The sequence below is a fragment of the Pundamilia nyererei genome, unplaced genomic scaffold (genome assembly GCF_000239375.1).
Source record: "Pundamilia nyererei isolate P.nyererei 1_Seehausen unplaced genomic scaffold, PunNye1.0 scaffold00015, whole genome shotgun sequence".
Taxonomy (NCBI): domain Eukaryota; kingdom Metazoa; phylum Chordata; class Actinopteri; order Cichliformes; family Cichlidae; genus Pundamilia; species Pundamilia nyererei.
In genome coordinates, this window is record NW_005187416.1 from 5,085,601 (window position 1) to 5,100,135 (window position 14,535).

Sequence of the window (14,535 nt, forward strand, 5' to 3'; positions counted from 1 at the left end):
GTTTAATTACATTACATTAAATGTATTCATGAATTTACAGTCTAGCTTAGATGAACTTGAGTTAAATGAGATGAACTGAATGTTGGACTTGTTTCTAAACAGGTTTTCATTTGAGTCACTTTTAAAAGCACCCGAACAATGTTTAGGGGTTTATTTCAATAGAAAACCATCTCCACTGAGCAAAAAGTTTGACTTTGCTTCACTGCGTCAAAGCAAGAAATCTGTAATTACTGATAATGAACTGTCACACGATTAAAAACCCAGGCGGCGAGTCGTAACATCAGCAATTACTTAGATGTGCACTTTTGTCTCTTTGATATATTTCAGTCCAAAATACAAAAGACTTTTGGTTTTATTTTTACTTCTTTAAGGGAGATATCTCAGCAAAGTGCGACAGTTGTGTTCAGCAGCTAAGTGCTAGCTTCGTCATCGCCTGAATGGTTCTGGGCAGGTAGTTTAGCCTGCATTTACGCAATCTTTTCCACCTGCTGCTGCTGCTGCTTGAAATAAGATCAATGATTCTACTGAGATTTGGCCAAAATGGTTCATTTACAGGCTCTTAACCCCCCCAAAAGGGTTAGGGAAAAAACTGATTAAAAATGGACTTTTTATAGATGTTTTATAGACTTTCCCTGGAACCCTGGGATCAGCATAAAAGAAAAACCCCAAAGATTTCTGGTCTGAAGGGGAATTTAGTGAAGTAAATGTCCTTTGTAAAAACAGCCGTACTGTTCATAAATATCCGATGTAAAATGTGTACACTGGTCACACTCCACCCCCTCTCACTGCTCTGTTTTTACTTCAGAAAAGAAAGAATGAGTCACTTATTGCTCATGACAACTTGAATTATTATGCCCTAAAGGAAGAGTCCGCTTTTAGTACTTACTGAGATTCTGATCTAAAAATACAAGACAGGCCCCGAATGAAAAGTTTTGACATCTGCATCTCAGTGCAACTGATAAAACGGATAATCAGTTTAAAGACATGAAAGAAAATCAATTTTCATCAGGACTTAAAAAGTGAAATGCACGTTTCTGGGCCATTGTTGTCTTCTCAAAGGGATGTCATGTGATTGTGAGTAGTGATTCTTATCTCAGAGTAATGGTGCAGTGAAGAGGGAACAAAGACTTGTTTTTTTACCCGTTTGTCTTATTTTTCTTGGTCTCTTTCTGTTCTGCTGCAGTGTTTCTGCTTCGCTGGGACTCTTGCTTTCCCTTCGCATAGTTGACAGCTAACAAAACACTCTAATTCAACCAGAAGATGTCATTATAATCCATTTATAATCAAAAGTCATTGTTTGAAATTACACTCAAAGTCCCCTCTCTGGCTGTCATTCTAGTCCCATCTTTTAGCTTGCTATTTGTTTTGGCCTGTAGGTGCATAAGGTGATGTTTACTAAACAATAACTGTGTGAATGATGCTGATAACTGAGCTAATTAACCTCTTCAACCCTACAGAGCCATCAGTGGGTCTGTCATTGAAAATGCATTCTGGGAACATGGATTTATTTTCAAGTTATGTTACAGGTAATTTGAGTCGGAATTAAAGGTAATTGAATATAAAACAATACACAAACACTTACAGAGCTGAATTTTTGATTGGATTTTGCACTGCAAATTACAAACTTTATTTAATCTGAATATGAACCGTGCTTCTCTTCCTTTCTTTTTTTTATTTACATCCAACTATTTAATTTATTTGTCAAACTCAAGACAAGAAAAATGGGGAAACAGGTGAGACAATTTAGTGAAACACATGCAGACGTAGGTGGAAGTACAGTATGTAAGTACAGTATAAGGCAAAAAGCGAGTTTGTACAGTTCTGAGGAGCTTGGATGTCAGTATTTGGGTATGACCAACTTTATTGTTCATCAACAGTGTCTGAACCCAGACATGAGCCACAAAAGCCAGTGCATTCCCAGTGCTGGTCCCACACTGGCATGAATTGGGAAGGTTATGTCCAGCATCACATCCCATATGGAAAAGAAATAGTAAAAACTTATATGTGATTACTCATGGAAGTGGCCACTTTCATGAGTAAATCATATAAGGCTTACATGATTTACTCATGGAAGTGGCCACTTTCTCATTACTTTCATACATTGTTTTAGATCCCTTGAAAAATTATATAATGAAACTTGTATGTTTTGGATACTTACCTATATCTGTTTTTACTCTTGTATGCTTTTCATACAAGTTTCACACAAGACAGATACAAACTTTATAAGATTTATATATATCTTTAACATATGGGATGTCAGCAAGGGTATCTGGAAATAAATCTTTAGTAATGTAAATGTGCAGACCATCGAGAATAAGATTTCCATACCAGACCGGTCGAGGTCGGGTTCGAATGAGTGAGAGTAGGGAAGCTAAATGCAGGGAGAGTAAATGGAGAGTATCATACAGAGAAGGAAGGTGAGCATATTGTATGTGCAGGAGACAAGGTGGAAGGCAAGCAAGGCCACGAGCACTGGAGATGGACTGGCTGTGGTGAATACACATTTCAGGAACAGGGAGGAACATAAGGTGATGTAAGACTGGTGGAAGGTGCACTCAGGTGGATTACATCTTATGCAGAAAGTTCAATCTGAAAGATTTAGGAGACTCCAAGGTGGCGTCAGGAGGGAATGGATGGTAGTCTGTAGAATGACCTTGGAAATCAAGGGGAGGAAGAGAGTGAAGGCGGATACAGGCATATATAAGTATGCATACAAATTCAGAAGAATATTGATTTCAGGGAGGAGTTGAGGCGGTCTCTGGGTGGTAAAGAGGAGTTACGAGATTATTGGGAAATATGGCTGTTCTGAAGGAAACGAGGTGTTTGGTGTATCCTCTGGACACAGGAAAGTACAGTCCTGATGAAAAGTCGTGAGCCACAACACATTTTTGATTGGAAAGGGTGAAGTGATTTGTTGAAAGGTGCACATGAAAATGCAGTATGTAAGGCAAGAACAGAGTTTGTACTATTTTTAAGAGCTCAAAATTCAATATTTAGTATGACCAACTTTAATCTTCAACACAGCCTGAACTCTGAGGCAGCTTCCTTTAAGTAATCTTCAAGAATGATTCTCGAGGTTTCCTGAAGGGCTCTCAGAGCTCTTCTTCATATGTCTGCTGTCTTTCTAGATGATATTGTATTGAAGGTACTTTCCTGTGTTTAAAATTCCATAATTTTTACAAGATCTCCAACACAAAATCAACAAACAGCAAGTGCAGATCCAAACTAAAACTGTGTTTTACAGGCTGTAGACACTGACTGACCTCCTTTGTACATATTGATGATAATTTGAACAAAAACCTTTAGATCCTCAGATCTGATCCCTCGGATTTTTGACACACCTCAGCCTTTTCTGCCCATTTCCCTTCCTTAAGAATGACGTCTTGACAGTTAGTGAACAGTCAGTGGATTAACTTAAGAGCCAGACGGCTCTCTGAGGTCATGTGTCAGGTCTTTGCTGGATTTTTTTTCTGTATGATTTAAGTACACGACTTTCAGATACGATTCATCTGCTGTAAATCGTTTTAGGCTCACCCCTTTTTCTTTTGTCCTTCACTTGTTGTCTGTTGTGTAGATGTCCAAAGAAAAACTTCGAAAGACCTTCAGAAAGCCCGGAGAACTTCCTTGAGGCCACTTTAAGAAATTATAGAACAGTCTGGCTCCTTGAAAGCAAAATACTTGGAAATGACAGGAGGCTCAAGACTTTTGCACAGCACTGTGTGTCATATGTGGTTTGGGTGGTATGTTAAACATTTCCAAACAACCAGCAAAATGACAATGACAGTATGTTAAAACCCAATGCAGAAATATCAACCGCCTACATGTGACATGTTTAGGGAACATACGGAGATTGTAACCACAACATCTCCCCAAATGTGCACAGAGCTGGTTAAGCTGAAGTCAAACAGGTGTAAACAGCAGTGCCTCATCAACACAAGACATAAATGTCAAACATGGCAGAAAATCATTCAGCCCAAAGAGCGTCAGATCAATCAGAAAATCAAAATACGTCACAAAAAATAAACGTTAAGCAGAATAATTCTCATTAGAACTGATTCGAATGTTGAGCGTACCGAAGCGTGAAAGATGTGCTGCTGTGTGTCGCTGTATGTGGTGTGAGCACGTACCTCCAGCACCGCCCTCGTGCCTTGTTGGGGGCTCAGCAGATTGCCTTGTTATTCTTGTTTTTCATTAGTCATGCAGGTTGTGGTGCCGCGCTGGGCGGTTTAGGTCATGTTGCTCCCAGGAGGGCCTCATCCCGCTCCTACGACCTCGCGCACAACATTCGCATCGTGATGACAACTGTGAGCAAAGCCGTCGCATCTGTTGCAGCCTGTTTAGCTCTCCGCTCAGGTATCACGAGGCCATCTCTAACATATGCAGGGGAAGAATACTAACATTAATTTGAACTGTGTATAGTGAGAATATGAGAAATGCGTACATTTAAACTGAAGCTGCGTTACATGCTGCTGCAGGACGGTGTCTGAGCTTCAGGCATGTCGCAGTCACGTGTCCAAAGCCTGAGCACCAACGCAGCAGCACACATCTAAAGGAAGAGTTCAAATTCATTTCCATTACACTTTGCTTTCTAATGCAGCAACCACAAATAAATATTAAGTTACATTAAATATAAATCAAGGTTACTTTTCACTTAATTGCAGTCCTTCACTTGGGTTAATGAAAAGCTTTACTGCAATCTAATTATCCTTTCAGTGCAGCATTTTGTAGGGTGAATACTAAAATACCTCCTGTTTTAAAGGGTTTCTGGTAAGAAAATCATTATTCAGAGGATATAAGTGCGTCATCAGTCCTGCAGACCACTGTGGAACTGGTGCTTCTGTGACGCTAGTGGCATGCTGGCTGAGAAAACTGTATGTTCCCATACTGAATGGACCTGATGAAAAGTTCTCTTTCCCAGAGCATCAAATCCTCCGATCCTGCTGTTCTGCTGTTCACCAACATCCCACATGCACAAAGTACATGTATGTAGGATAAACCTGCACAGTGGTGTCTGTGCAGGTTTATGGCAGTGCATACACTTTTCTGTCACACCCACCTCCACACATTTAGATGCTTGTTTAGGACCCTTTGGTGTCACATGCCATGCTTTTAGTGTAAGCTGACATTTTTCAACAATCTACAGTTGCCATGACGTCTATTTTAACCCAAGCTGCAACCTTCTTGCCTACACAGGATTCAAATGGTTGTTATCAGTTGTATTTGTTTATTTGCTTGTTATGTGTCATATTTGTACTTTCTCTGCCCTTTTGGACGTTTTTCTCTTGAATCCAGACTGTTACCTGGGTAAACGATGGATAATTCAGTAATAGTAAAATGCAATCGGGATAGTATTACAGTGTGTCAGGTTGATTGCAGAACGTCAGTATTTGACCCCTTGGCAGGAGTCAGTACATTACTTAAACTACAGTCAATACTCTGCTTGGTTTTATCACCCGGACATTATGTTCATCACAGCACATAAAACGATGCTAATCTGCTCTTTTATTTATTTATTTGCTACGTTTTCATTCTTTAGCATCACTCAAAAAGTCAGATTCGTCTGGATATATTATTTTTTTACCAAAGGTGGGAGCTCAGATCCCGATAATGATTCAGGCGTTTATCCTGCACTATTGTGCGACGGGGCAGGATTGTTCATTCTACGTCATGTGTCCACAAGTACAAAGTTGACATAAGAAAAAATTGGAACTATTATCTTAATTTTGTCAAGAAAATCTCATAAAGTGAAGGTCCCTGTGGTCCGGAGGGCACTCTCAGCACTGCTGGGAGTTTAGGACGGTTGGGCTGCTATTCTTTCAGATCTTGTGAATTTCCTGAGTCTACAATTATTATTCATAACTGCTTCATGAACACTTCAGAGTGGAAAAGGTAATCTGCTTGCATGCTGTCACATAAACGGAGAGGCCCAGGCCTGGTGGAACCTTTAGCTGAAGGTCTATGAGGCAAAGGTAATGAAACGTCTATAAGAGGTTTATTCAGATGTTGTTGTTCTAATCACTTTAGTCTGTTTGTCATCTTGGATTATCTCCTAAATCTCACGAACCCCGTTGGTGTGGTGGTATTTTCTTTTACTTTCTTGATTGTTCACTAATTTGTGTCATTTTCTTAAATCATCTTGGCAACTTACAGTCGATTTATTCCCCCACTTTCCTCTGAACTTGCTGTTTTCTTTCTCCTTGTTCAGCTCTTGTTCAGCAGCGAGAAGAATTAATGAGAGAAGAACACTGAGCTGCTTTTCCTGATCTGTGCGTAAAGGTCAAATAGTGGGGAGAGTCAAAGCTGGATAATAACTGGAGATGAAAACCAAGTTCAAGTAACTGCTGCTTGGTGTATTATGAGAGTGTGTGTGTGTGTGCACAAGTGTGTGCACGATGCAGGTTTTAAATTTACATGTGTGTTTTGTAACTGAGCAGCTGCCAATGAAGAAATGGGGCGTGGCCACATGTTGTAGCAAGATGTAACAAATAATATGACAATTTGTGCTGCAGACATTTTTTGGTCATGTTTAGACGACAACGGCACTCGTGATTGCTTGTATTTCAAAAACCATTGCGTCTTTTTAGTAAATGTTTATTTCCAAAAGAAATTTCTAGAAGTTCAGAACAGTAAAATTCCCGCTTTTTAGAATTAATTAGAAGATAACTCTTACGTAGTTAAACTAAAATACTCTTTGAGAGTTAATATATAAACTCTTAACACCTAGTTAGCATTAGTAAGTGTTATCAACTCCAGACAGATTTGGTGTTTAACACTGAATCAGAGTTAACATACCAACTCTCCAAAAAGAGTTAAATTAACACTCTCTGATAGTGTTGAAATCAAATCTGACAGTGATAATTTGGACATGCTGGATTTGCTGTGTAGTAAATGACAGGCTAATGCTGAAACATCACGAAAAGTGAACACAGACTTGTGTGCTCTGTTTGACACAGCTTCATGTGAATTTTGCCAGAAAATTTCATTCAGAATGCTCCTAAAAACACCGACACTACAAGTAAGAGGATCGGCGACTTTAATTTGCATCAAGAATTCTTAGCACCCACTTGGCACCTGCCACATATTCTCAATTTTTAATTAGCTTTGCTCTGTTATGAAATTTAAAGTGTGAGCTTTGAAAAAAACATACGCATTTGTACTGATAAAGTGCCAGTCCCACAGGCCTTTAGACTGAATGGCAACACATTTCCAATCTCTGGTCACAAGCTACAGCACAATAAGTTTCTCAGCTAGTTGGTGAGTGATTGCAGGCAGTTGCTGTGAAGGCCTCAGTCACACAGGCCTGACCGTTCAGCGATCCCCGTGGCAATCACAGCTTGGGAGAAATGTGTTTACCCCAACTGCGGTGGTCAGTCGGGGTCACCACCCAGCCTTGATTCTCTGTGACTCATATCTAAAAGGGAAAGCAGATGAAGAGAATAGTTTTTTTTTTAAATCAGGTCGTAAATGTGCTTCTTTTTGCTGTAGAGTTTCAACATGGGAGTCTTTGTGAAACAACTCATAGTGTGACAGCAGCAGTAGCGCTTTTATCTGCATGCTTGTGTGTGCACTTTAGCTCAGTGTGTCCCTTGTCAGGAGGGGTGAGTGTTTAACAAATGACTGCCAACCCGGGGACACAGGGGCCAGGGACCTCTGTTAGGGAGTCGGCCAACAATAAATCTCAAAAATCAATATGACAGGGCCTGGAGTAATCAGTATCAATGATTTTAAACCGGAATAAGTCCCTTGGGGTGAAGAATGATAAAATTCTCTGAGTTCAAAGTCTGAAAAAACATCCTGAAGGATGGAAATGAAGGATGGAGAAGAGGAAGAAAAAAAGGAGGAAAGAGAGAGAGAGAGAGATTATTGATGCTTTTTTCCCAGAAGGCCTTGCAGCAGGGTTAGGATCTGTTTGTTTTCTCTGTTTGTGCCTTTTTCCCTTCTTTCCTCCTCTTACTTTTCATCCGTCACTCTTCTGCTGTCTCATCTGGTCGTCTTCACTCTGCCCCGTGTTTACACTCTTACCTACTCTTCCTTTCATGCTTTCTTACTCTAAATCTTTGCAGCTCTTTCTCTGGTTTTGTCTTTAGCGACTCCATCACTGCTTTTTTTTTTTTTTTTTGTAGTCTGTTCCACTTTTTCTGCCCCACAGGATTTAGTTTTGATTGATAGTGAGTTTTTCTCTCTTGTTCTGTCTTCTAGTTTACTTTTAATGATCCATTAGGAGACGAAATCTACAGATCGAATTTCAAAATGGAACTTGTGACTTATTAAAATCCTATTTTGTCATTCAGGAGATAAAATATGTGTTGAGAAAAACACCAATACAGAACTGTTGCATGAAATATTTACACTCATTCTTGTAAAATTAGACTATAACAAAACATCAGATTTAAGGAGGTCTTAAATCTCTGTGGACACGTCTGCCCAATGCTAAATGGAAGGTGTCAAAAGTGAGAAGGGGAAAGAGGGAGAGTGCGCCACGCTTTAGCAGGCAGAGAAGACTGGTTATAGGACCCCCCCAGCTAATCACTGACTAATCATTTAATCTAAAAACCACTCAAAATAAATGGTAAATAAACTGGTCCTTATACAGCCCTTTCCTCCTCTGCCTGAGCACTTTATACAGCATGCCTTATTTACCTGTTCATACCGGTTCCTATCTAACTTTCTAGCTAACACTGCGATGGATGCATCGGAGAGCAATTTCAGGTGAGTATTTTGCCCAAGGATATTTGGCATGCAGACTGAAGCAGCCGGGGATCGAAACACAGACTTTCTGATTAGTAGATGACCTGCTCCACCTCCTGAGCCGCGGCCGCCCCAATCAAATAATGTCCTAATAATAGATGATGTCTTCGTGATAGCATTTCAGCAAAGACGTTACCTCTCATGTGTTTCTCTGGAAGCAGCCAAAGCCCAAAGATGAGTGGTCAACGCTGGACTGAAAAGAAATCAGATCATTTCCAATATCAGAAATCTTGACCCAGGTTTTTTAGAGGTTCTGTATATTCGCATTAATAATTGCATTCATTCCTAACCACTTATTTTTTTTAGCTAAACAAAGATTCTGCACAAAAGATGTATCAATTGCTGTGTTCACTTGATTTGAGTTGGTGTCAGTTTTCTTTTGTTCGTTATATTCTTTCTCCACGCGAGAGGCGCTGCTGGCAGGAACAATTGGCTGATTTGGGTTTCATGTGCAGTAGCTCCAAGTCTCTGGAACAGTGGCCTGTGCCCTTTGCTGAAGACAGTATTTAATCACTTTTCCCCTCTTCCTTGGCACTGGTTGAAAATATGTTGAATGGCAGCCCTGCCATGCTTGAAACATCTGGGCCCCACTGTGGGTAAATGTCAACAAATAACATTCAGTCAGCGTTTTAAACATTTATCTGCCCCGGAGTTTCTCTTTGCACAGACTCCTCCACCCCCCTCCTATTCAGCTGCATCTGCCCTGGGTTCCCCACTGGATGTATTTTAAACCTAGATAACACCCTAATACCCTTACACTCACTGCAGCCAGAGCTCCACAGGCATTCATTTCAAATATTTTTTGCTTCTTTTTTTCTAGCAGATAAATGTTGGCATCTGGAATAACTCACATTCAAAGGAATGCAAACCTCTGAATGCAGAGCAGGCAGGCCTCATTTTGGCTCCAGTGATACCAGGAGGCACAGCGAGGCTGGCAAGCCTGACTGTTCCAGCTGCACAGCATGTATTTCACCATCATGATATATACTTAGATGGTAAAACATGCATCCATCTATCTCTCCCTCATCCATCCATCCATCCATGACCACTCCCTGGTTAGGGTCTCATCGACTTTCAAAACTAACATGATGACGCCTTAACAAACACTCTCATCCTGGGCTATTTGACCTCAGTGAATCACATGATAGGGTGGGGTTAGCTTTCACAACAGGTTCACCCGAAACCTTGGTTGATTGTGACCCACACATGTTTTCACACCTTGGCTCATGTGATTAGGTAGAGGATCAACAGGGGGTCCACGGCCCTCCTGGAGACACTCCCACAGAGCTTAAATTTTGGGACCCTCCTCCAAATGCTCTTAGAACTGAATAAGGTTCTTAGATGAGAGGTGAAACACCTTCAAGGAAACTTAAAGAAGTCCAGATGCTTTTCTCTTCGAGCTCCTCAGACTATGATGACCTGGATGACTGAGAACCTTCACAGACAACTAACATGATGATTTCTCAACTTTAGGCTTTAAAAACAGAACTCAACAAATCCACACATGTGATGAACAGGATCATTTTTAAAATCTAGAAGATGAATGTATTTTGTGCATTTTAACTGAAACCTAAACTAAAGATGTGTGGGTTCAAACCTGGCTGTTGGATATCTGAATATGGAAGTGCAGAGTTCACAGGCAAAGTACCAGAAGGTTTGGTTTATGGAAGGAAACAGTTTTTGAAACATCGGCAATAATTTAACAACAAGTGAGCTTTTTAAAAATATATATCTGGGTTCATAAACATTATCTGACATGTGGAAGAGGAACAGCTGTATTAACGGCATATTCAGGCTAAACCCTGAAAAACTGTCAGCAGACAGATCCAGATTTATTTTTCTTTTTTTCCACTTTGACTCCATTTTTATGTGAATCATATCCATTACCACGACAACAGAAGCCTGGACACCAAGGGAGCTGATAGAGAACCATACGACTAAAGGCTGGATCTAGAAGGTCGGCAGAATAAAAATCAAGCAGTCACAGATTAATTCATTTTCTAAGATGACTAAATTAATAAATACTTCCAGAATAAATTTTCCAAGTATAATTGGATGGACTTTAACCTGTGTGGGTGGGCTGTCCAAGTAAATTCTACCTGTGGGAAACTGGATGTTAGCCTGACCCAAACACTGAACCTGCAGCCCGGTGAATGTTATTATCCTAACATTATACCACGTTAATCCTACAACCTAACAGCAACTAAACATAATATGATGAAACCGATTGCCTTCCTTGTCATAAAGCAGCATTAATTTGCTATTCATACTGGCAAATACTGTTTACGTCAATTTCCCACAATCGTTCTGCGCAAGGTGGTGAGAAAAATCTGATAGTTGATGAACCTGCAGATCACAGATCAGTCGGTGCATACTCTTTGAGATGAAACAGTTGACTTTAGAGAAGCCCCTCTGAGGCTGCCATTATCAGGAATGAACAGAATTGAACTAAGAGGCAAAACCTTCCAGACCATACAAGGATGGAGGATCTTCACAGAGTCTCCGGAGACTAACTGACAACCAGCCTTTGAGCCTCGGGCTGCCCGAGACGCTCGGTCAGGGAATTCCACAGTTGAGAGGATCAGAGAGCAATGTCCTCATGAAAATCTGCCCCCAGTCGCTGGTGTGGATCCAGAACAAACAGTATTCCTTACTTTGCAGTGAAGTAAAATATACAGATGACGGTAAGGCAGCGCCTCACCTACAGATAACCAGTACCTTGCATTTGGCCTTTGTTAGCCTGAACAGATGCAGTCAGACATGAAATGCTACATCAGAGGAGAACAGTAAATCTCAAAGGTCGTCAGCTGGGAAGGAGGGGTTTCCTCTTCTCACACACACACATTGTATAATTCACCTTTCTTTAAATGCTATGCTGAGATTTGGATGGGATTGGGACTGCCGAAGGGTGGGAGAGATCTTTATGTGTGTGTGTGTGTGTGCGTGCATGCAAGTGTGTTTACATTTTGTTGTGGGGACTAGAAATTGGAAGTTTACTATGGTTGTGGGGACCAACAGCCCTCATGGGGACTAAATCCCAGTTCCCACTAGTTTGAAGGCATATTTCAGACTCAAAATGTGCTTTTAGTGTCAGGGTTACACTCAGGTTACAGTTAGGTTTATGCATTCATTTTTGATGGTTAGGGGAAAAGCATTACGTCAATTAGATGTCCCCACAAAGATATGAAAACACGGTGGTGTGTGTGTGTGTGTCTTAATCGCTGCAGTGGAAGAAATGAGAAGCTTCTTAATTTCCTCGTCGCTCTGCTCATGTCTCTTTCCACCCTCACTTCTTCTGCTCGTCATTTCATTTCGCAGCCTACTCTCATTATCTTTTTAGCCCTCAGCTCATTTCATCGTGTCCGCCATCATACTGTATCTCACTTCCTGCACTCGGTGTGTCTGTCGCTGTCTCTTCAGAGCAGATTAGTAGCCATCAAACTGCAGCGATGCTGACTCACGGCCCCGCACGCTGCGAGGCGGATCTTTTGTAAAATCTTTGAGTTGAACTTTCTCCATTCGCTTGCATCACTTCTTGTAGTCACTACTCAACCGCTGATACAACGCACACACGCTCACCTCTTGTGTCAACACAGGCACCAACATCTGTATACACAGGATCAACGCCTAAACTGACAAGCAGCTGTGATGAATTGCTCTCCTCTTTGCTTTGACCTCCTCGACTTTAGCTGGCAAACAGCACGTGTGCTTTAACTTCAGTGTGCTGTGACTCTCAGCTGTAGTCCACGACCGCACCGTTTCAGCCACCATCGGTAGCCTGACATTTACCTCATTACTCTTAACTTGTCTAGCGTCTATCCCCGTTAAAAAACGAAGGCTGAATGTGGTAACAGCAAAGCATCTGTTTTTTTTGGATATAAATGCATCGCGTGTCTGCATATTTAACGTTTGGAAACTAATAGTTCATTCCCTGAAATGCATGGAGGAGTCTTGACATGTCATTTAAATCTCTGCACATTTTGTTGGAGAAGTCATTTGATCAACCTCCGGCTGGGAGCTGTTTCACAGAAGTTACTGCTTAGAGGCTTTGTTTTCTGCACAGCTGGGGCTGGCACAAGGCCGTGTTTTCCTTCAAGGTATAATGAGTGAAATGTTGTAAATGCCAGAGGTCAGATGACGCTTCACTGTTAGTCTGACCTGAAGTTGAAGCAAAGCAATAAATTAGAAACTTTTGTTTGTGGAGAAGGGCTGAAATTGTCCTTTTTAAAAAAATAAAAAAAAAAATCAAACAAACTTGGCAATAAATGGGACAACAAAAGTACTGTACTTGACTGTGTTTCAAATGAAAACATCTTTTGTGTAATCAGCACATACAGCTTTTTGAGACTCGGACACATGAACAAGGAAACAAAAAAAAAATAAAGAAGCTGTGAAGCACACAGTTAATGCTTAAAATTAAATCGAAACATCAAGTATTTCTTACAGCTAAATTAGCTAAATTTTACTGCTCTTCATATCCATTAGCACAAATGAACAAATATTACTCAGACGGTGTGGCAGGTGTTTTTCACATGATTAAAAAAAGGTTCATTTGTGTCCATGAACACAAACGAGTCGTGTTCTGTGACTGTTTTTAAGGCTGTGATGCTCTGCTGTGCACAGTGCTGTTGGGGCTGAACTGTTGCTACAAGTATGCCAATATAATTATATAAACACAGCACCTAGTTTCATTTTTCTATTAAACTCATGTGAGTCTTCTTAGTATCTCAGACCTGCAGACATTAAAGTAAAGCTGAGAAAACTCCTTGATCTTCTGACCTTGTGTCAAGCATCTTCATGAAGGCGAGAGTTACAGCCGGGCTGCCCAGAAGACCAACATTTATCACTTTGGAGAAGCCTTCATGTTACCCCCCCTCCCCACTCACCTCTGGGACCTTTAGCGTTTTAGTCTTGTTAACACAGAAATAATTCTTTTAACGCTGAATCATTTGACAGTCTTGAAATCTACTTGGCATTCGTTTATCTGTGGTGTTATGGTTCAGTGTAGATCGTTGCCAGATGGTTTTACCTCAAGTAGAGAACGGAGAAGAGAACTTTCTCAGGTCAGATAAGTGAGTTGGGTTCATGATGATCCAGACATTGAAATTTTACATTCTCTTTTTGTTATTCCTTCTTGTTTTTAATGTCCACTTCACTGCATGCTTGAAAATGAGATAAAAGAAGAAGAGGATTGAGCGATAAAGTGATTTTTTAATAGGAATTTTGTATTTCCACAGTTGATTTTAAGACATATAGAAAGGGAGGATAAGCACACTCTGCCTCGAGGTTCTCAGACACAATGCAGTCACGTCAATGCGGCGACGTAGCATAACATTCAGCTTTGATGCATGTGGTAATAAGTCATCAGAGCTGTGAGAGCTGAAGGACCGAGGAAGGTTTATTATCCCTGTCTTCAAAGCCAGAAGCTTCACTGAACCTCAAAATTTACCGGATCACACAGATGTCCTGAACGTTCCTGTAGTGACTGTGCAGATCATCAGTATCCAGGGGCCGTCCTCTTCAGACTGTTTTTGGCTGAAATACAAGACAGTAGATTAGATTTGAAAGGGTAAGCAACGGTGTAGTCGAAGAAAAAGCAATCGGTGTGTTCGTGCTTTATGCAGGAACTGCTCAATAGTGGGTTGTTGGCCCTAATGTTAGTTTCTCATTTTCATTTGTCTTTCATCTCATGTGCATCAGACATTAACAGCTTTACAGCCGTGTCTTCTGTCTGCATAACTGTTAAAATGCTAAGTGCATGCAGCTGTTATAACATGCTACTTACAC